The sequence below is a fragment of the Podarcis vaucheri genome (genome assembly GCF_965113315.1).
Source record: "Podarcis vaucheri genome assembly, chromosome: 11".
Taxonomy (NCBI): Eukaryota; Metazoa; Chordata; class Lepidosauria; order Squamata; family Lacertidae; genus Podarcis; species Podarcis vaucheri.
Window position 1 is genome coordinate 34,631,515 of NC_138749.1, and position 22,912 is coordinate 34,654,426.

General features: G+C 42.1%; 1 long non-coding RNA gene across 5 annotated transcripts in view; it reads left to right on the top strand.

The window, feature by feature from the left end:
- LOC309514733 overlaps positions 1-22,912 on the top strand; it is a 92,117-nt gene that overhangs the window by 40,756 nt on the left and 28,449 nt on the right. For 3 of the 5 annotated variants that reach the window (XR_014212147.1, XR_014212148.1, XR_014212150.1), the window contains exons 2-3: positions 7,448-7,562; positions 8,265-8,365. This is a non-coding gene — a long non-coding RNA (uncharacterized lncRNA). Of the gene's footprint in view, positions 1-7,447; positions 7,563-8,264; positions 8,366-12,398; positions 12,508-22,912 lie in introns of all 5 variants that reach the window. The other 2 variants (XR_014212146.1, XR_014212149.1) reach the window with 2 other exon arrangements.

Here is a 22,912-nt window from a genome sequence, read left to right on the forward strand (position 1 = left end):
CCTCGAGACATCTACATGCATCTGATTTGGCATCTATAGTCACAGCATGATGATCATTCGTGCCCCAAAGAATTTGCTAGATTTGTCGTTTGGCATGGATGGCAACCCACTAGTTGCAGGTGATTTGTTGTGTGTGACTAGAGCTGAATTAGGAGCAGAGGACATTTGTTAGAATGACTAAGACTGTGGGCCTAACCCTTCTTTCCTGGTGGTAAACTCCATTAAAGTCAACAGGATGTACTTCTGAGTTAACAGGGTTTGGAATGCAACCTAAAGAAATAACACAACGTGGTAGAAAGGAAAAAAGAATAAAGGGTCATGGGGCAGATGTATTTGAAATCTCAACAGGGTACATCCTTTTCATATGAGAAGAGACGTCCTTGTAGTTTTTCAAGGCCTTTATGTTAAACAGGGTCATTTCTTTCACAAATGCAGTGGCTGAGACTGGAGCTCTTTCAATTATTCTTTGTATGAAAGTGGAGTTAGCAGAATTCCACTTCATCACAAGCATTCTTTTAGCAAATATTGCAATTCCCTTCTTGATATTAGCTGATAGAACCAGGTTATCCAGAGCTTCTAGTGTGCACAAACATGCACAACACTTCAGGACTTGGGAAGAAGACATTCATGGCTTGGCAGGAGTGAAATATGTATGATTGTATGTGAACCTGGTCCCAGATGGTTCCAAGTGCTTTGGAAAGGCAGCTTCCCAGTGTTTGACTAAGCCCACAGTTGTTCTCTCATTGATCTGTTTATGTCTTCTGACTCACATGAAGCTCTCAGATCTGGAGGTTGGGCTGTTGGCCTCACCTCCTGTAATAGATGTGGGTAAGATTATACCTCACCTATGCTGTAGAGTGGGACACGGGTGGTGCTGTGGGTTAAACCACAGAGCCTAGGGCTTACCAATCAGAAGGTCAGCGGTTCGAATCCCCGCGACAGGGTGAGCTCATGTTGCTCAGTCCCAGCTCCTGCCAACCTAGCAGTTTGAAAGCACATCAAAGTGCAAGTAGATAAATAGGTACAGCTCCAGCGGGAAGGTAAACGGCATTTCCATGCGCTGCTCTGGTTTGCCAGAAGTGGCTTAATCATGCTGGCCACATGACCAATAAAGCGAGATGAGCGCCGCAACCCCAGAGTCGGCCACGACTGGACCTAATGGTCAGGGGGTCCCTTTACCTTTACCTTATGCTGTAGAGCAGCATTTCCCAAACTTGGGTCTCCTGCTGTTTTTGGACTACAGTTCCCATCATGCCTGACCACTGTTCCTGCTAGCTGGGGATGATGGGAACTGTAGTCCAAAAACAGCTGAAGACCCAAGTGTGGGAAAACCCTGCTATAGAGGATAAAAATATCATTATAATATTATTAAGTCCTATCTTAAATGACAAATACAGGAAGTCTTGGTGTGGGGAACGTTTGGTCTTCCAGATATGGTTGAATTACAGCTCCTCTTATCCCTGGCCATTGGCCATGCTTCCTAGAGCTGATAGGTCTTCTACAACATCTGGAAGGACAAAGGTTCCCCACTCCTTTCTTAGTGTTTACCCTTTATACAGTTGTGAACTCTGTTCTTGTTGTTTTAGGTAAATAAGGTGCATTAAATATATTTCCCCTAGGTTTTCCCTTCTGTTTCACAAACTCTTCTGTGCCAGGATGTTCAAGGGCACAGGATTAAAAGACCAGGGTGTGTGTGGGAATGCATATGCAAATAATAATAATAATAATAATAATAATAATGTGCCTCAATAAGCCAGTATGCTATAACCAAATTCTGAATTCTGTAGAAACATAGCATGGACGTTCTCACAGTATTTGGATAACCACCTCCAGTATTTCAAGCTGTGAGCATAATTCTTAGCATTCAGAAAAAGAAATTCTGCAAAAATCCGGTACTTGTGGACAAGCATATGCTTGCCTGAATTGCAGCGAAATGTTGGCATATATTATCATGCAGAGTTCCTTGAATATAATTCATTTTGAAGCCATCATAAATATGAAGTGACTTGTTGAAAATCAGTCATTGGACATTCATTTAAAAACCATGAGCAACCTTTGTTTAGTTCAGAGGCCTGGGGCTCTTAGAATCAAGAACCTGGACTGAGGCTATGTTTGTTAATGAAGAGGTCTATTTTATTTCCTTGCTCATAGTTACATACAGACCAGTGTTCTTCCTTCCAGAATTCCCTGTAAGTCCAGGAGTGATCATTGACTAGGACCTAATAATTCTGAAATCCTGGTCTCGTGGAATGGATCTGCCGTATGCCTTACAGCCTCCTTCTTCCATTTCCACTACTGACTATACACTTGAATTCCTCAAGGCTTCTACTGGTATTATTCAAATGCCCTATTATCCCACTCCTGCCATGGTCCAACTCACACACAGCCCTGGCATGATACAATTGGCAGGGTAAGGGAGTGATTCTTGGGGTTTAGCACCTATCCTCACTGTGCATAGATCTTCTTGAAGATGGGAGGTTGCCTTATACTGAGTCAGACCAATGGTGTGAGTAGAAGCAACTCTCTAGCCCTACTTTTGAGATCTTTTTAATTACAAATGGCAGCAACTGAATCTGGGGACTTGCACATCTGCTTTACCACTGAGTTGTAGGTCTTGAATGTGCATCGGAGCCTATCCTCCTCACACATATTTATGCCTGTATGCTCCAGTTCATGTTCAAAATTCTAGGCATGGTGGAGGAGGATTTGAAAGCCCAAGGCTCCTCCTTTGCTTTTGCACCCCAACACATGTAAAACCCACATCAGGGATAGCCCAGCATGGTGGCTTCCAGATGTGTTGAGCCCCAGTTCCCTCCAGAAGCCTTGTACCGAGTTTGGCAATGATATCTCAAGAGCCATCTGGACACATAGAGAAGAAACAAATGGGCAAACCATTTTCAAAATATTTAGTAAATGGCAGTCTCTCTCATTAGTTACACAGACCAGAATATCTGTATCTGAGAGTATTGTTGCCAACACCAGCATATTATGGATTACATGTCTCTCTGGTTGGACTCCTGGCACAACCATTAAGATATTTCCTTTAAAACAAGCATTTAGTAGATTACACTACGAGTCCATCAAGGAATAGGGTCTTACTTACACACACACACACACACACACACACACACACACATACACACACACACACACAGAGAGAGAGAGAGAGAGAGAGAGAGAGAGACTTCTGTTTCATCCTGGCATAGCTGAAAAATTATATATTTCAGATTTTCAAAATGTCAAATGTGTCACTTTGTGACTGGCACTGAATTGTGTCACTGTGGATGAGTCAACCTGCATGCCCCAATATGAACTTCTCCTTATCCATGCCTCTAGATTGGATCACCAATCATTTTCAATTTGAACTCTGTGCTAGTGCTGCTTCACCACCGTGCATCCATTTTAATATTGTTTAGTAATTCTGCTGTGATGCCTCTAATATGTTTATCTCTATCTTTAATTTTACTTATAGATGCACGATACGATTTACAGTTGAATAGGATGACTTTTTTAAAAAAAACCCCCACACACCTCCCATCAAGATATATTTTTAAAAATCAAATTTTATACACTCTGCAACTTCCAGATTTGCAAGTGAACTCAATTTCCATCCTTTCAGTAGGATCCCAAGTAGTTTAACTGCTATCATTTAATGAAAATCTGATCTGGTTCTATACTGTTCTTTAAAAAATATAAACCACACTGTACTGTTAAAGGAACCCCAGTTCTGGAGTTTTTCCTCACAGGGTTGTTGTGATGATAAAATTGAGAGGAGGGATCCACACAGGTTTCCTTCAGTTTCTTGGAGGAAAGGCAGGAAAGAAATGTAATAAATAAGCTCATCTATCTACAGATTTCTGTGATCTTTACAGAATGCAACTATCATGATGGTATCTGATTACCTTTGTACATATATCACTTTTACAAATTAATACTAGGGCTGTGAAAGCAACACCATTTTACTATTCCCAATTTAGCAATCCTGTTCAAGCCACAAGCCAACCCAAACTGCTAAGGCCCTGCCTCACTCTGCTCCAGGCCTGATCCAAGCTACAAACTGAATTGAGGGCCTTGCATAGTTCTAATATTTAAATTCTAATTAAAGAATAGGTATGGGGAAGGGGAATTTTCACGCAGAAAATGCTATACAGCTATACAGCTATTAAACATAGAGGAACCCTTTCTGCTTCTCCACCTGACTCCCCCCCCCCAAAAAGCTGTTTGGTCAGGACTGGCCAATGACATTCTTCTGCCTGAAGGAAGGGACAAAATGATGCCCTTTCTATTTCATGTGAAAAAGCTGAGTGGCCTGCCAGCTGAATCTGACTTCAGCACTGACAACAGGACAGCATCCTCCAGTGTACCTGAAGGCAGCAACCCTCCTTGGGAGGTACAGAGCAGGCCGCATGGCACACACAAACCAGCCCACCAACACTCCCCCACTGCTCTTCACCCCTAATCATCTTCTGTCTAAGGCAGTAGCCTCAGTCTGCCTAATGACAGGGGCGGCCCTGACCATGATACATGTTTTCCCACAATAAAAACTAAACAAGGCACACAGGTGCGTGCCTTTTGAAATCAGTAGTTTTAAATGTGCTTAGCTTTTTTGTGCCTATTCATGTTCAGCTACCAGCCCATAAATGCAACTTAAGCAGAATTGAAATGGGAGGGACCTTTAAAAATTCAAAGGCTGGCATTAGGTTTTAGTCAAGAGTTTCCAAAAAAGAAAGGAAAAAGGCTGTGATAAAATGGTCAGTCTTTAAGGTGCTTTCAGCCACCAGTTCTCTAATACCAGGTTTCTGTTTCCTAAATTGTTAATACATTTCACAGGCCAAATAGTTTGGAAGTTTTCTTATTGCTTTATCTCCACATAAAGTCACACTATTGTGTCCTCACCCCAATGATCATGTGAAAAGGGTTTCTCATACATACTACAGCTGTTTGCATTGGTGAATCACGGAATTGTACATCATCTAGTCCACTGCACTGAGTTTCTTCAAACTCTATAATCCAAAGCAGGATCCCTAAATCTTTAACATTTCTGACAAATTTAATGAATGGAATCAGAGAAAAATAACATCTTACTGTCCATGTTATAGTTTAGCACAAGCAGACAACAGGAAGGAAAATGTGACACTGCTTGCCAGAAGTGTTGCTATGAAAAGGAATCGAAGAAAATAAAGAAAAATGACTTATACTGAGTCAGTGTGTTGTTCCCTCTAGCTCAAAATCGGTGATATCGACTGGCAATGACTCTCCAATGTCATCAGGGATCAGACGCAGCATCACACAATTTCAGGGGCAAATCACTGCTAAATCATAACTAAACATAACTATTAAGAGTTAAGGGTGGCATTCAATGAAAGCTCCATTTACACTATACATTAAAAGCAGTACCATACCTCTTTAAACAGTTATGACTTCCCCCAAAGAATCCTGGGGACTGCTGTCTATTAAGGATGCTGAGAATTCCCATAATTTTTTAGGAGACTTCATGGTTACTAAAACTGTTATGATACTGCTTTAAATGTATTGTGCACATGGGAGCCTAAGTTTTACTTTGAGTAGACCTTTTGAAACTAATAGAACTAATTTAGTCAATTTTAGTGGGTCTGCTCTGAGGAAAACTTAATTGACTATCAGTGAAAGTTCTGTAGTAAAATATGGGAGGGACTTTTTTTTTCTTCCAAAAAAAGAAACTTAACTCTGAAATGCATGCAAAAAGTATGTTGTATATGGGCTACTCAAGTAATGTATAACAGGTGATATGATCTATTCTGAAAGATATACAAACGTTAAGTAATATGGAATGGAGATTTCTCACTGTTGCCATGCTCATAGCAAGAGATCCTTTTTCTATGATCCTACATGATATTTCTCCTCCAAAATGGGAGAATGGATGCATGAATGATGGAAAGGTAAGTAAAAGTGTGAAAAACCCACAAGATGACCCAGGAAGTGGTTTTCCCATCAGTGAAAGCACTGAAGTCTCCAAGATAATTCACCCAGACAAACCATCAAGGAAGGATAAAATGAGTCACTCTGTTTTTCACATTTCTTTGCATTACAACACTTTCCTGAGCTTTGCTGCGTTGATTTTATATGTAACTTACCACATGGACAAGAGCCAGAATCCTTCAGAGTTATTGCAGGGAACAAGTCTTAATCCACTTAATTTCCCTCTGTTATCTCTTTCTACAGCTTTGCTGTTCCAGTTTTTGCACCATTTCAGGAGACATTTCCCCCCCGCTCATTTCTTGTACGCAAATTGCACGCCATAAATATTCTGCGCTTACGTCGCTGCAAAATCCAACTCTTACAAATGGATGTGGCTGCAGTGCATTGCAAACCTGTATTCACTGCCTGAAAGTTTCCCAATGCTTGTGGGAATCCCCTGGGATCAAACTATTGTGCATATTCTCACCAGAGTGGGAAAGAAAAAATCTAGTGGATTTTACCCAGATAAGTAGCTGTTTTCATTTCGTGTACTAATTTGATCACTGAGATGAAAAGCCACATTCAAGATTATTTGGGGGAAGCTATGACTGTATCATTACCACTTAAATGTACAGTGGTACCTCAGGTTACAGACGCTTCAGGTTACAGACTCTGCTAACCCAGAAATAATACCTCATGTTAAGAACTTTGCTTCAGGATGAGAACAGAAATCGAGCTCTGGTGGCGCGGCAGCAGCAGGAGGCCCCATTAGCTAAAGTGGTACCTCAGGTTAAGAACAGTTTCAGGTTAAGAACGGACCTTCAGAATGAATTAAGTTCTTAACCCGAGGTACCACTGTATAGTGCAGATGTGGCCTGTATCCAAAATCAATGGCATGAGAGTTTCTGCATTGATGTGACCAATGGAAGGGTTATAAAGCTGAAGTCATCAGAGAGAAAGTCAGTTTTGGTCAAGCAGGTTCCAGAATCCACAGCGGTTTTTTAAAAAATGCACAGATGCAAACATCCCTTACACCAGATATCCAGAGGGGGGTAGCCAGGGTAGCCTATTGTAGCCAAAAGCGTAAGGGATCTTGCTGCTTCTTAAAGACTAGTGCATTTATTGTGGCATCTGCTTCCATGGATGGTGCTCCACTTTATCATAGACGAATGGACTTCCACTTCATATGACAAAATGATTGATCTGTGGAAGTGAGCTCTAGTCCACAAAAACCAGAGGCAGTATTATTCTGAATACCAGTTGCAGGAGGGGAGAGTGTTCTCGTACTTCCATCTTGCTTGCAGGTTTCCCACAGATATCTGAATGACCACTGTGAGAAGAGGGTGTTGGACTAGATGGGTCATTGGCCTGAAGCAGCAGGTTCTTCTTAAGCTTTATGTTAAAGTCCTCATGGTGCCCCAAGACCCATTATTGTTCACACCAGATCCATTGTGTCCTGATAAGTCCTAAATTTCAAACCAAACTAACATGCGCTTGCTGATTTTTGTAGCATTCAGCACTGACATCAGGCAGGAGAGAACAATGAGTGAGGCAGCTCCTTAATCCACACAACCCTCTCCCGTGCCTTTTGATTGTAAGATTTCTACTCATCCACTGCACCAAGAGTTAGTATTTCTCATTACTGTTCTTCAGATTACTGTGCTTCTAATCATTTGCGTTTTAAGCCAATGAGGAGGAGGGAGGGAATGATTAGGTTCACAATACAATCTACCCCTTCATAATTTGTAGGAAATTGAGAGCAAAACATTAAAAATTGAGTGCTGCTCAATAATTCATAATTCCTCAAAAGTGAAACCCACCACTGAAATTCAAAGGCTTTACTCATCTCTAGTAACAGCAGTGATGGGACTGGAGGAGCTCCAGGCCAAATTTACCAACAGTGGATGACAAATTATATTTTCCAGTTTCATCGCTGGAGAAGGATTGCTGAGAGACACAGAGAGACACTTCCGGGGAAGGGCTGAAAAAGCTGCCCTAGAGACACCTCTCTATTAGACCTCAAAGGCTCACTTTAAGTGGCATTTGCACTATAATCCCAAACTGGGCATTTAAACAAGGGCAGCAAGCTTTAACTGATTAATCTATATGATTTATTGATTTAAGCACTTTGGTGGAATTGTAAGTTTTCCCACAATCAGTTGGTTGAGCAATTTCCAATGCATGTGAGGGTCTCCCTTCCTCAGTCCAAGCTCTCTGTGGATGGAAGGACAGCAACTAAGCAAACAGGATGGCAGGAGGATGCTGGTGTAGCAATATGGCTTCAACACTTGGGCCAACACCTATTTCTCTTCTCTTCCCACCTCTAGGATAAGTTGCAGCCAGAACAGATTCTTTCCTCTCTCTCCTTTTTGCAAGATTACTTGTATCACAGGAGATATGGAGAAGCTCTACAGGTTGGGAGTTGGAGGTATGGTTTTTCAGTGGTTCTACTCCACCACCAGCACCACTTACAGAGTCTGATATGGGGGGGGTATTGTGACCTTGCAACACAACTAGGGGGCATGTCACTATTCTGCCTCCCATGCTGTTGCTATAGACATATGAGGCCATCAGGCACCTTCACCAGGGGATTTGGGGCATAGTGTCACCAGTAAGCAGACAACACCCAACCTGGCCCTCTGAAACAGATGAGGCTATGGCAGTGCTTCAAGATAGCAAGGGACTGGATGAAGCTGAATCCTGACAGTTTTTGAAGTTTTGGGGTCAGTGGCCTGTTCTAGATGGGGCCTAACCCCCCCTTAAGGAGCAGGTTCAAAACCCAGTGGTCTTCCTTTATCTATCATTATCAGTGGAAGCCAAGTGGCTTAGGTGGCTAGGAGAGCCTTTGAGCAGCTCTGCCTAGTTTACCAGCTACAGTTATTCAGAGAGAGAGAGTCTAGTTGCATGTTATGGTATCGTAATATCTTAATTACTGTAATGTAATTACTGTAATGTCTTAAAGACCATCTGGAAACTTCAGTATGTGCAGAATGCTACTGCTAGGATGCTGTCTGAATTATCTGTGAAAAATCATGGTACACCTATTTTGTGTGGTCTGCACTGGATATTTTATGTGTCACCAGGCCACAATTAAGATGTTAATGTTGACAAAGCACTCAACAACTTGGGACTTTATTATCCATTGGTGTGTCTTTTGCTTTACCAAGTAATATGGGTCCTAAAATGGGCAGAAGATACCCTTCTTGTTGTCCTGTTGGTGAGAATGGTTCACAGTACACTAACATGGGATTGGGCTCCTTTTCAGAAGTGGTGCCCCCAGAATGAAATTCAGTCTCCCTAGAAGCTCAGCTGGTCTCTACATTGATGGTCCTCTGGTGCCAAGTCAAAACAGACTTCTTCAACCAGGCTATTGGTGGTGCTGATTGCACTCTCCAAGGTTCTGCAGTTGGGGGAGCAATATATCTGCTGCTGTATCTACCGGTATATATAGTTAAATCTCTATTTGTTGCTACTTTTTCTTGTTCTGAAGTTTAGATTGCTATTTCAATGATAGGTTATATTTTTAATCTGTATTTTGTTGACTTGTTTGTAAACCACATGGAGATTCATTTGTGAAAGGTGGTTAAGAAGTGCAACAAATAGATAAGTAAACCTTGCTCTGATTGTAAACTCCTATGCTGGTGTCACAACTTGTTGAAGTTGGCACACTTGGGAAAAGCTTGCACTGAAATCTACAAAGCTGATTTTTAAGTAAATGGCTGTGTTTATATGGCAAGCCCTTTGTGTACATGTCCCCATTTTTTTATTAGTGCACACACACATACAGCCACACACACGTACAGCACCATCTGAGATCACTGGTTCCTCTGGCTCACTTAAACCTTTTAATCTTCCCTAGCCCTCCTGTCTGTGTCATAAACTGAGGGTGCCTCGGATTGAATTTAGCACCTTTAATACAAAAACCTGGTGCACAGTCACAGTGCTACAGTTCCTTTGCCCAGTGGAAATGTGTCCATATGGGGGGGTGTCCTTCTTGGGGGACAAATGGGGAAAGCCATGCTTACACTATAAAGGCAATGCGTCGAAGATTAGGGAGGAATCTTCATTTTGCATTCCGGTCTCCTCCTTGCAGTTTGTCCACAAATAGCTCCTGGGTAAGACAAAATATAATGTGACAATATGGGCATTAATCGGTTTCAGTTTAAAACATCTTTGAAATGGGCTAAAAACTATGATTGCTCCAGATAATGTTTCCTTTTCAAGCATTTTTTTGCCACACATATTTTTGTCTGAAGAGCTGAGAGAAATAAAATGATATACTGTATTATATCACCTTGGTGGACTAGGTGCACAATTGATAATAGTTATACTGTTTCCAAATGCATAACCTCATACAGTTACAGCAGTTAGCGGCACTAAATTTTCCTTAAATGAATGTCCTTTGACATAACATAGTAATCAATGGGATGGATGGTCTTTTCCCCCCTTTACTGTCCCCCCCCCTTCTGTTCACATTATCCTGCAACTATTTGCAAAGTTCTCAAAATATGTTGATTTTGTATTGTCCATATAGTGATGCCAGCATCTTATTATGGACATGTGGCTCATTAGTTGGCAGTTCACTGTGTAGTCAATATACCCCCTCCCCCGCCCCAATGTTTTGCTTGAATTCATTGTCTGGGAAGTGTATTTGTATTCCACACTGCGTAAAAATAATTCACAGGGTTAGAATTCTGCTCCTAATAATAATTTCAAATTCACCCTTTCTAAAATTTACTAATATGTGATTTAAATAAAATTGCAGTGTATCTTCTTCCCCAATGATTAATTTTATTCAGAGAGCTTTTCTATCATAATCTCCCCCTGATATTTACAAGGAGGAAGGAAGGAAGGAAGGAAGGAAGGAAGGAAGGAAGGAAGGAAGGGAAAACACAAGGTGATGATCCTACAGAATTAAATGCATCTGCTTATAATCTGAACAAATATCCTGGAATTGTTACTTTGCAACATCAGATGTCCCACTGCTGAATCACTTTGCACCAGATAGCCATTCCTTTGTGAACGTATCTGCATCTAGACGTGCGTGTAAGGCAGAACATGTTTGCTGACCGTTTCCCACTCATGGTCTGGTACTGATTTTGAGCACGCTTTGTAGGGTTTTATTTTAGTAATGTTAAAATATTGTGATAGATGGCAGCTCGTCGCCGTTAATTGCACTAAAAGCAAAAAGGCTTATTCCTAAGGAAAATTCACAGCTTGTATAAATACAAATCTCTCCCCCCCTTCCTTTTCAATATATGTACTAAGCCTCCGTTAGTCGAAAGGATCATTCTGTCTGCAGTCACAGTCCTTGGTAAGCTGCCAAGCACAATAGGGCATTAATTAACATGTGCCAGGGATTCATCAACATGCACAGTGGTATAGAGCCATTGCAAGCTCCCCCTCCCCCCTCCCCTCTTCTCCTTTGTCCATGTAATTCATGAAAGATCTTCTCCAGTATGTAAATCACTTCTTGCTAAACACCCAGCTATACAGCTCCCTTTTATTTTCCAGAACTATTGTCGGTTTTCTTAAACATACAAGGAAGACATTGATTCTCTCTGTCTCCTTCCCTAAATAAATATTTAAAAAGGGAAAAGGGGAAAGGTAGATGTTTATACGCATGCTTTAAATACATTTGAAGGTCGCTCGGATAATAATGTGAATGCATTTGTTTACTCACTATACATTGCTCCATAAATAAATCACTTGATGAACTACAATTTAGAGGGGGGGGGGAAGAAGCAGTATGTGATTCATTTTGCTAAATGTGGTGCCACAGGGAATTGTGGAATTATTCTTCCCATTAGCTCAGAATGACAGTAAGCTGACCTGCTAACTTATGGGGATGCCTACAAAAATATCATAAGTCATGCTGTATCGATGACCCACCAGTGACAAAGCAAATAAATCAAAGAATTAAATTAAATTTCAATTAGCTGTTGGGTTGCCCTCATTTCCTTTTATTGCTAAGGATTACCCAACTCCCATCCTATCTGCTGAGCTGCTATTAATGTTGCTCCGATAACATTTCATCCACATTTAAGTGAAAATGCACAAAGCTGTTGACTAAACTGTATCATTACTTCATTGTTTTACTATATTATTCTTTTAAATCATAGCCGCACCTTTTGTCTGAGGGATCATTTCCTATTCTAGACTATAGACTGGGGGATGTGTGAGTTAGCCTGCAGTGTGGTTAATGTGTGGTGTGCATGTGCGTTGTTAATTCGTGGAATAGCCTGTTTTGGATTAGGGGGAGGGAACTAGATTACATTCAGTCCTGTTTTAGGATTTCCTGAAATTCCCAGCAATCTTCTTTCATTATTAAGTCATGAACTTTGTGGTAAAGCAGTGTCCACATTCCTCATTCAGGCCATTGTCCTTAGCTGTGTAACCTGGGAATAGTGCTTAAGAAAAAATACTAGCAGAAGTTTGGGACTCTGTTCTGTGTCTATCAGGCCAATCTATAACCTCATCTACAAGACCGTTAGGAGAGGAAAAACGTGGATTCCAATCAACCAAGTAGAACGTCACATCAAGTCACAACCACTGCTCACCGACAAGACGGTAAGCGGCCATTCATAATCTAGGTGCCTGTAAGATTATAGGTTAGAGCTGTAATAACACCTCCCTCCACAAGCACAACTAGTCTTTTATAGTTCCCTGAAAACTTATGTTGAAAGACACAGACTCCCCCATCAAGTTGATATATGCAGGTGTAGCCAATGTGGTGCTCCCTAGATATTTTTGGGCTACCACTCTCATTGCCATTGACCATGCTGGCTGGGGCTAATGGGAGCTGCAACCCAATAACAAATGTAAGGAGGGAACCACACTGGCTACTCCTGCTTTAGTGTGTATAAAATCAAGAGAAGCTTTGTCTCCATATATGCAATGTTTAGGGTTCCAGTACAAGAAGAAGAAGAAGAAGAAGAAGAAGAAGAAGAAGAAGAAGACGACGAAGAAGAAGACGAAGAAGACGAAGAAGACGAAGAAGAAGAAGAAGAAGAAGAAGAAGAAGAAGAAGAAGAAGAAGAAGAAATACAGCTATCTATACTTTTATAGGGTTGACCTCTAGGAATCATTGTTATGCCATGACACTTAGTCCATGATGGAATATTTTGTCATGAAGAAATGAAGGTAATGTGATTTTAAAACTTGAATCTGAACCACAACAGTTATTGAAGGGAATGAAATGTATAGCTTTGCTGAAGTCTTAAGATCTAGCAACTTAATGGCCATAACACAGTGCACTATAATGTGCATTTAAACCCCATTTAATCCATGGGGCTCAAGCATGCCGGGCTCCATGCTGGTTTGCAGCAGGTGAATCTTGATCTTTTACTGGCATGGGCCGCAATGATCAAGCTACATAACACATTGAGGTTCATAATACCAGCCCAGAATATTTGGAAATGTAAGTGCAATGTTGAAAATGAGCTACTGCCTATGACATTACGCACAAAACAGCCACTATTTCTCAGCTGCATTCACTCTCTTAACTAAACTTTTCAGGAAGCAAATTGGAGGCTGACCAAACGAGAGAGAGACAGAGAAATATTTTGCCAAAGTGGTTTACTGTGTTATATTTAACAAGAACAAGATGCTCTCCTGTCAACACTCATTTTCTCATACTATTTATTTCAATTGTTGCTGTTACAAAGTCAGCATGTGCTTTCATTTTTATACATGGTACTATATGAAAAATAATGCCAGAATCTTTTGTTTTCACCCAGAACAGCAAATAACGGCGGTTAACTGTACAGCAACAATCCTTATTTAAGGATGCTCCCTTGCTAATGTATGTGGATGTGTTTTCAGATTTGGGAGTCAGGTGGTGGTGAAGTATAATGAGAAATGCAGGGTACTGTAAAGTTCCTAGGTTGGCCAACCACATTTTAAAAATACAGCACAGCCCCTGGTTGGAAATGGGCTCTATAAAAGAACATTGGCACAGCAATTGCATTTACAGTGAGCGGATGACATTTTCAAAAGCACTTAAGGGTGTGATTCACTTGAATGGGGGCATCCATGATGATCTGCTGACTTCAGTAAGAAAACACAAGAGTTAGCGATCAATCTTAATCACTCTGGTTATGAATTGAAAGGGCCCAACCCAATGGGAGAGAAGCCGCATCATTCTTTTCTATAACAGGGCAGGGGCATTTCTGAAGACGGAAAGAGGATATCTTTGTGCAAATGGGCTCTGGATCCAGTGGTGCACTTCAGTAATATTAGACTATCCTGGTCTTTGAGAGGGCCCGTTTCAGATGGTAGGTATGTGTGTTGCTTCAAAATGTGACACACCAGCCCTGCTTCATTAGGGGCAGTGAAGGCTAATTCATTGGGGCAAATCAAATCAAATGCCTTTATTGGAATCACAGTATAAAACATTTCAAGTCACTGGGATAATTAAAAGGACAAGGGTGAAGCTGTTGTGGGTAATAAGGTCACACTGTGATGGTGTGCACTTAGATATTCTGCTTTGCCCTGTCTGTTCCCTGAAAGGATGGTTCATTGGGAACCCTTTCTGGTAAAATTGTGGCTAAAAACGAAGCTACTAAGGCAGTGATATCTTTGTCCCAATCTCCCAGGAGAAACCTCATTTGACTTCTTCCCGGATTTATAGTCTGGAGGTCCAACATTTTGCTCAGCATCCATTGGGGCTTATGGGGCATTCCCACTGGTGGAGGAAAGTGGGGCGGGGCGGGGGGAGCGCACCGCCCCCTGCACCATTGGGGAGGGAGATACCATCGTGGCTGTCCCCCGAACACACACCACGCACAGCCACATGCCACGCACCCCCATTGTGCCTCCACCGCGCTGGGCGCCATGCCTGCGTGGGCAACCCCCCACGCCCTCAGGACACACACCATGCCCCCGTGGGCAGCACGTCACGCCCCTGGGATCCATGCCACACCCCTGCGGATGGCATGCCACACCACGCCCCCGCGGGTGACATGTCATGCCCCCAGATGCATGTCATGCCCCTGGGACATGTACCAGCCATGCCCCCACCTGCTCTCTGCCCCCAGTACCAGAGCATGCAGCTTCGCCACTGGGCATTGCCCCACCAACCTCAGTCTGTCTTCAGCCAGCCCCACCACTTGCCTGCTTACTTACATCCTGTCCAGGGGGTGGCACTGCCTGTCAGTGCTGCCCTTGTAGAACAAAGGAGGATGGGGATGAAAATTAGTTGGCCGTGCCTGTCATTGGCTCTGGCTCCACCTAGTGTTGGCCTCCCTACCTTTCACCCCACCAGTCTCAATGTGCACCAGCCACCTCTGACTAGGGGACCCTCTGCTCTTTCTGCTGAGTGAGACCATGGAATTTTGACGCCAACAGCACCATGCTCTGGTTTGTATTCACTGATTGTTTGGAGTGCCTTGGGGTTGACACTTCTCTAAATAGTTATTTGGGCATTCAACACACTTGCACGTAAGCACTCAGATGAGGCATGCAGGGACCATCCCATGCTCTTTTCATTCCATCAGAAGGGAAGCAGGGCTTTGCAGTGAAACAAGATTTCTTCCGTGTTCACATTCCTGTTTACTGTGTGCTCACTGCATTTCCAGTGCCAGCTTCACACTTTACCCAAAATGCATATGTACTTTGTTATAAGGTACTACTTATCCCACAGTCATCTGGTTGGCCACTGGCATGAATCAACAAGATGGTCCGCTGGCATGATTCCTCAGGCTCTTCTTGTGTTTACCACAAGGGGCAGCAACATCTGGCTTCCAAGGTCTGCAGCACTAGACTCCCAAGTCCATACAACCTGATAGTTGTGAAACCCCATGACAGCTGCACATCAATTTCGGCAGACCTCTGAATCCCCAAATATTTTGGATTATCCATTTGCACATGCTGCATATTAAGTAGCCTAGAAGCTAAAATTACAAACCACACTCCTCAGTGATAAAAAGAACCCCAGTAATAAAAAATAAGCTGGGAATGAACATAGCAACAAATCAATAGTTTGAATTAGTGTTTGTGCAAGAGTGTAAGAAAAAAATACCAGGAACGGAAAATATTCACATCCCTCCTCAAAGAGGAGGACCAATACTGTTGCTAAGTGTGGCAACTGCTGGCTTAGAGAGAGACACGCTACCTTAAAAAAATGTCACTAGGGATGTGCTTGCCTTAATTCAGGGGTGGGCAACCTAAGGCCCATGGGCCAGATGCAGCCAAATTGCCTTCTCAATCCGGCCTGTGGACGGTCCGGGAATCAGCGTGTTTTTACATGAGTAGAATGTGTCCTTTTATTTAAAATGCATCTCTGGGTTATTTGTGGGCATAGAAATTTGTTCATTTCCCCCCAAAAAATATAGTCTGGCCCACCACATGGTCTGAGGAGCAGTGGACCGGCCCACAGCTGAAAAAGGTTGCTGACCCCTGCCTTAATTTTATGTGCAGAGGTAATATGCTAGGGACTAGGTAGAGATGACTATCTTTCTATCCTACGGGCCTTTAGAACATCACAGTTCCAGCTTCTCTGAAACCACCTTATATAATTTCTCCTGAGACATACCAGAGTTGACTTGGACACTGACATTTGTAGCTATGTCTACACATGCCACCCTCTGCTAAACACAGCAGCTACACAAATATCTAGGATCCAGATGGCAATGTACTGGAATGTCCTTTTAGAGCCAAACAGTCCATTGAAAACTGGTCCAAGTACAGTAATTAATATTGCAGCATGCTGTGTAACACACACACACACACACACACACACACACACACACACACACACACAGAAATGCTAAAAGAGGGAAGGGTCATAATAAACACAGTACAGTGAGAATTGCATCATATTGCTGATGTGATGGTCATAATGGCCAAAGCAGTAAATGTGTGGAGAAACCATGCAGCTATAAGAGGCATGATGCTAGAGAGAGCCCAAGCCTATTTGTATGTGATGATGATGATGATGATGATGATGATGATAATAATAATAATAATAATAATAATAGGAGATTATTATATTATAAAATATTATAAAAGGAGATGGTGTGGTCAAGAAATAAATATTAGCAGAGCACAGAGTGTAGAAAGATGTGACTGCAAAAACAAGCAGGAGCTGGAGAGGCAGGGGAGCCTTGTAATGGGAATGTAAACAAACGTAGAGCGAGAGAGAACGCAGAATGGAGGAAGTGAAGTAAATGACTAAATAAACAAGAAAATATGAACAGAAAGGCAAATATGTAGCAAGATGCACTAAGCTGCAGCTATCATTGCAGAGAATCAACATCGTCACTTGAAAAATTTCAGTACGGGTTCCAAAGTTCATCTAGGCCTGGCAGGGACCATGGGGATAAAGTGTGTCATTCATACTGAGCACCATTAAGAAACAGGCACACCAAAGAGCTACAACTCCAAACCCATGAAATGATCACACAGAGGAAGTAAGGTGATGTACGTGTCTCTTGACCTTTAGCCTACCAGTTTGGGAAGGCAAATGGATAGACTGTGACAAAAACTCATGGAACACTAGCTATTCTGATAATCACAACAATGAATGTTTTAATATATTTTATCTGAAAACGTTCTTCAGATACATTGGGTTGCATCCATCCTTTGGCCTCCACAAATGGCTTTTCATTCAGTGGATGACGAAAATTGGAAAGTGACTTCTAGTGATTCCTCCCCCTCTGGGCAGTCCAGACTGTTCTGGATTATTTCCCAACCCTCTGGAGAATATTTTTTATAGAGGAGAAAGTGCTGCAGGGGGAATGGAAATCAGTTAGTGTCACCTGTCTCTCCTTCTTTTGGTGTAAGTGAAGTCTGGATGCCAGTCATTATTTTAGTAATCGTTTCAGCAGCCCTGCAAGGAAGACCAATATTAGTACAGTGGTACCTCAGGTTACATACACTTCAGGTTACATACGCTTCAGGTTACAGACTCTGCTAACCCAGAAATAGTGCTTCAGGTTAAGAACTTTGCTTCAGGATGAGAACAGAAATCGTGCTCCAGCAGCACAGCAGCAGCGGGAGGCCCCATTAGCTAAAGTGGTGCTTCAGGTTAAAAACAGTTTCAGGTTAAATACAGACCTCCGGAACAAATTAAGTACTTAACCTGAGGTACCACTGTATAGGCCACTGACAATTCTGGGTTAGAGTCAGACTAAATTCATTGCAATTAGTTCAACAGAATTTGAGTTAGGCCGTGTCTGATTTCTCCCATTGAAATTTAGTTAAACTGAGTTAAACTAATTTACAGTGTAATCCTATATATATTTACTCTGAAGTAACCCCCACTGTGTTCAGTGGGGCTTACCCCCAGGTAAGTGGGTATAATATGACTCCCCAAGTCTGTATCTGCAGCATTTTATATAAATGGCACAAATACTCTCATGAAATTTAGATTAAATATGCACAATTCACATAAAAACGGTGGGTGTGGGATTTACTTATGTATTTTTGGAGGGGGAAGTTCTTTGTAATACCTTGTCTATATCCATTCTGTCTCCCATATAAACTCACTTCCAGCACTTTCCTGAATCTGCATTTCAGGCATGCATAGCTGTTACACTGTCTAGTCCCCCACACCAAAGTCACACCATGCAAACAACCCTTTGACCCACCCTCATACACAAAGCATTCACCTAAATGCAATTCATACACAACACATATCACTCACACCCCTCATTTATACCATCATTTTTAAAGGATTTACAAAGGCCCAACCCTCAAGCCACATACCCTATCATTGTCATACTGTAATCATTGGTACTTCAGCGTATCTGGAGTACATAGTTTGTAGGAGCAATTAGGCCACACTGTTGTAAGTGTTTTAAGTGTTCAGCGAACTGCCTCGTAATCTTCAAATCTTCTCCTGCTTCGTTTGGGAGTAGGATCATACTAGTGTAAGTGTTCTGTTATGTATATGCTCATTGTACTGAGCAGAATAAGCCTTTCATCTGGATTAAGGCATCTAAATGCAACGGAAATACAAACAATCATCAAAAAGAATATGACTAATGAATCAAGTGTGCCCCCATTTAGAAATACACGGTACATATTTTAAAAGGCAATGACATGAATGAATCAAAGTACGGACTTGGTGCCATTTCAAAGGTTTAGGTTCGCAAGCATGTAAGTGACAGGATAATTGGACCCTAGGACTTTGAGGCTAAAGAAGAATCCAGCTAGTAGAATGATGAGCAATAAATACAGACAGTTTACTTTGAGTCTCTAATGACACCTTCTTTAGAAAAGTGCTAGCTTCCATGAATAAATGGATGTCCCCCCAACCATAATGGAGTGGCAGTAACAAATAATGGAGCAGCGTAGCAAAAACCAACAAGACAAAGACATACATTAGCATCAAAATGTTTAAAAAATAAAGAAATGATGGGGATAGATTAATTTCAGCAGTCTAAGGAAATGAGAGAATGTGAAAGTAAAAGGAGGAAAGAGGAAAGAGGACAGAGGAAAAGAGACGTGGGCCCTCTGTTAACCCTAGCTTAGCCTAAATGAGGAATAAACATGCTTGGTGGCCACAGAATGCTGACTGCTTGAAAGGTAAAGAGGACAAGGGTAGGTTGGAATGGCTGGCTGGCTGGCATCCTAGACAGGCAGACTTCCTTTAGAGAGGAAGGCTACAGCACAACATTTGTTTGCAGGTCCTGCTTGTGGAGTATAATGAGATGCTAAAATTGATGGCACCACATCAAATGGGAGATTCCATCTGTGTCCCCAAACCTTAACCACTTCATAAAAAAACAAACAAGAGTAAACAGAGAGCTGGCTAGACCCTTTCTTCTTGCTTTGCTAGTTTTCAACAATAGGGACCTTACAGCAAGTCAAACCTACCCTTGTCCAGGGTTTCAGGGGACATTCTCAGCCCAGTGTGGAGGCTCCTGGGGTGGAACATTTTACATGCACAGCAGATGCCCTGTGAGTTGTAAGCCACCCAGAGTGGCTGGGCAAACCCAGCCAGATGGGCAGGGTGTGGTTGTGGTTGTGGTTGTTGTTGTTGTTGTTGTTGTTGTTAGTATTATTATTATCCTTCTTCCACATGTTCTCTGAAAGGATGCAGTTGATGCTTTAAATAAATATTTTTCATTTTTTATAATTTACTTTTGCATTTTCAATTTTACATGCATGAAATCCCCTTTGATTTCCCTCCCCCCTCCCCCTTTATGGATCCTCATATAATGATTTCCCCTCTGCAACTCTTCCGTAACTCTATTGTTATAAATCCTTTGCCAATCCATAGTTCAAATTTTTGCTGCAAGTTTTCTGTCAAATCTACCAATTAATGTAATTGTTTACAATAATTTTTCAAATAAATTATGACATTTCCCCATAAAATCTGCCTCTTTCTGGTTTCTAATTCTTCCTGTAAGTTTTGCCATTTCAGCATAGTTCATCAATTTTATCTGCCACTCTTCCTTGGTCAGAATTGTGCCTTCTTTCCACCTCTGGGATAGAATCCAGGCAGCTGTGGTTGCGTATATAAATAGTATCATCTGATCCTTCGGGATCTCCGCACTTAGAATTCCTAAAAGAAAAACGTCTGGTTTCTTAGGAAAAGTTATTTTCAGCATTTTTTCCGCCAATTCATTATACATTCATTTCTTAAAAGATTGGACTGTTTTTTTCAAATTCTCCAAAAATCCTTAAAGAGCCCTGCACATAAGTACCAAAAAGGAAAAAGGGGGGGAGGGAGTCAGAGCCGGATTTATGTATAGGCTAAGTAAGTAAATACAGGGGGCCTCGCCAGCTTGCGTGTTCCCCAGCGGGCAGTCTCCCCTCTCCCAAAATTGCAAACCCAATACTTCATGTGAGAGCAGGACAATTTGGGCCTCTAAATCTAGGGGGGCCTCACCAGCCTGACCTCTCCCCAGTGCTGCAGTCTCCCCTCTCCCAAAACTGCAAACCCAAGACTTCATGCAAGGGCAGGGCAACTCAGTCCCAGCAACTATTAGACTCAGGGCTAGCCAGTGGGGCCAATTTGAAGCAGTGGGGCACAACTTGAATTTTTTTTTATAGGGCCCCAGTTCACAGCCAAAGTCTGCAAATAAAATCCATCTAGACTGCCCTGGTGCGGGGGGGGGGGCTTAGGGGCAGCACGCGGGGCCAAATTGCTCCAATTGCCTTAAGGTTAGCCCTGATGAGACTGTGCAGGGGTTTGACTGACAAGCCCTGAACCTTCTAGGTCTCTGGTGTCACTATTCAGAGTACAGACTCAAGGGCTTGTTATGGAAATAAAGGGGGGCACTTATTGGAGATCAGTTTCGTCACCTCCCCCCCAAACCCTGAGACAATGAGCCCAGCCACCTTTTGTTCACAGTTGTATAAGCACTACACTACAGCATGGCCATAAACCTGTACGTTCAACTGCTGAAATATACACCCAATATATAGCAGTGGAGATTTATGTTACTGCTTTATGAATGAACACTGTGTTTTATGAATGGACTCTGTATTTTGTGAATTACCTAAGAGTCATCAATAGGGAGCTCTAGAATCTGACAGCTAACCAATGGGGTATTACCAAACAGCGACCCCTATTACTGAAAGCAGGTAACCAGCAGGGAACGCTTCAGCTCAGCCTTTGCATTGTTGACTGAGCACCCCCTGCTGTGCAGATAATGGAGAAAGCTCGTAAATTGTATCCCTTCTGGCATCCTGGCCAACTCTATTACGCTGGTGTAAACCCTGGTGCACCAGAAGCCCAGAATAGCAGCAAATAAAATCCACTCATACGTCAGCAACTGATAAGACTTGTCAACCAGTTCTTCCAAAGTCTTCCAAAATTATAAAGCTCCAAAATACAGGCCAAAAGAGAGCAGGTCTGGGACGAGCCAGGCATACAATGGAAACCATCAATGAAAAGGCCCTGCTCTGTGTAGCTCCTGCCCTGTCATTTGATAGGGTGCCCGCTTACCCTCCTTCTTGACATGGAATGCTCTCTATTGAAGTCTCCAGGTCCAGTACAAAGACCATAAGAAGGGAGAGCAGGGACCTTGAAGTTCCCAACAGCTGTTAATCAAGCAAGCAAGCACACAGGTCACCTTTGTCACAGTCAGGACGCCTATGTCCTGGCCAGGCCTGCACCCAATCTTGTTTTTGTACAATCTTGTTTGTTCTCAGTAACCAAAATTATATTATCAACATATACAAGCAGAAAAGTTGTTTTCCTTCATTTGCAAGGAATCATACAAAACAAAGTGACACTAATAAAGAAAAGTTCCAGGGTGGCAACAGAAAGCAAACTAAAAATGCTTTCGCAGTTCATCAAAACTATCCAGCAATATCAAGTTATAGGAAAACTGGTGCTAATAACAGTGATCCTTCTAGTTGGTTAATTGGTTTGGCAACTTCCATGCACATGACGTGTGATGCTAATTCTTTCCCCAAAGAGTTAAATGATAACTAATCAGAGGCAGCTACAGTTGCAAATGGCAACAAAATATCTGAAAGGAAGAAGAGCAGGTTTGCTCAAGTGTGCTGCAGGTAGAAAGAATGTTTGTAATGAAGTGAGAGAAGTAGTTTACTTGCTCGAATTAACAAATAAGCAAGTTTTGAGAATTTAAATTCTAGATTAAAATTGATTACTTCATTGAGAAAGGGATTGTAACAAAAACACTGGGACCTAATTTAAATAGTAGAGTGCCTGGTATCTGGTGGGCAATCTCATCCTTTATTTCCACACCGTGGCTGCAGACCAAATCACCTGTCTGGAGAGTTATGAGATTCAGGTGAGGGTCAGATGCCTTGTCAATCCCAGCAGGTATATAAGAGGACGACCACCCAGGCCAGGCCTTGCAAAGGTTTTTCAGTATTAATTTTATGCATTTTTTAAAATCACCATGGCATTTAACAATAATATATGTCCTTTAGAAGAGAAATTGTGAATTGGAGAATTTTTTTAAATCACCATGGTATTTAACTATAAGCGAAGGCCCGGCCAGGGTGAAGGCCTTTAGAGGAGAAATTGTGAATTGCAGAATTTTAAATA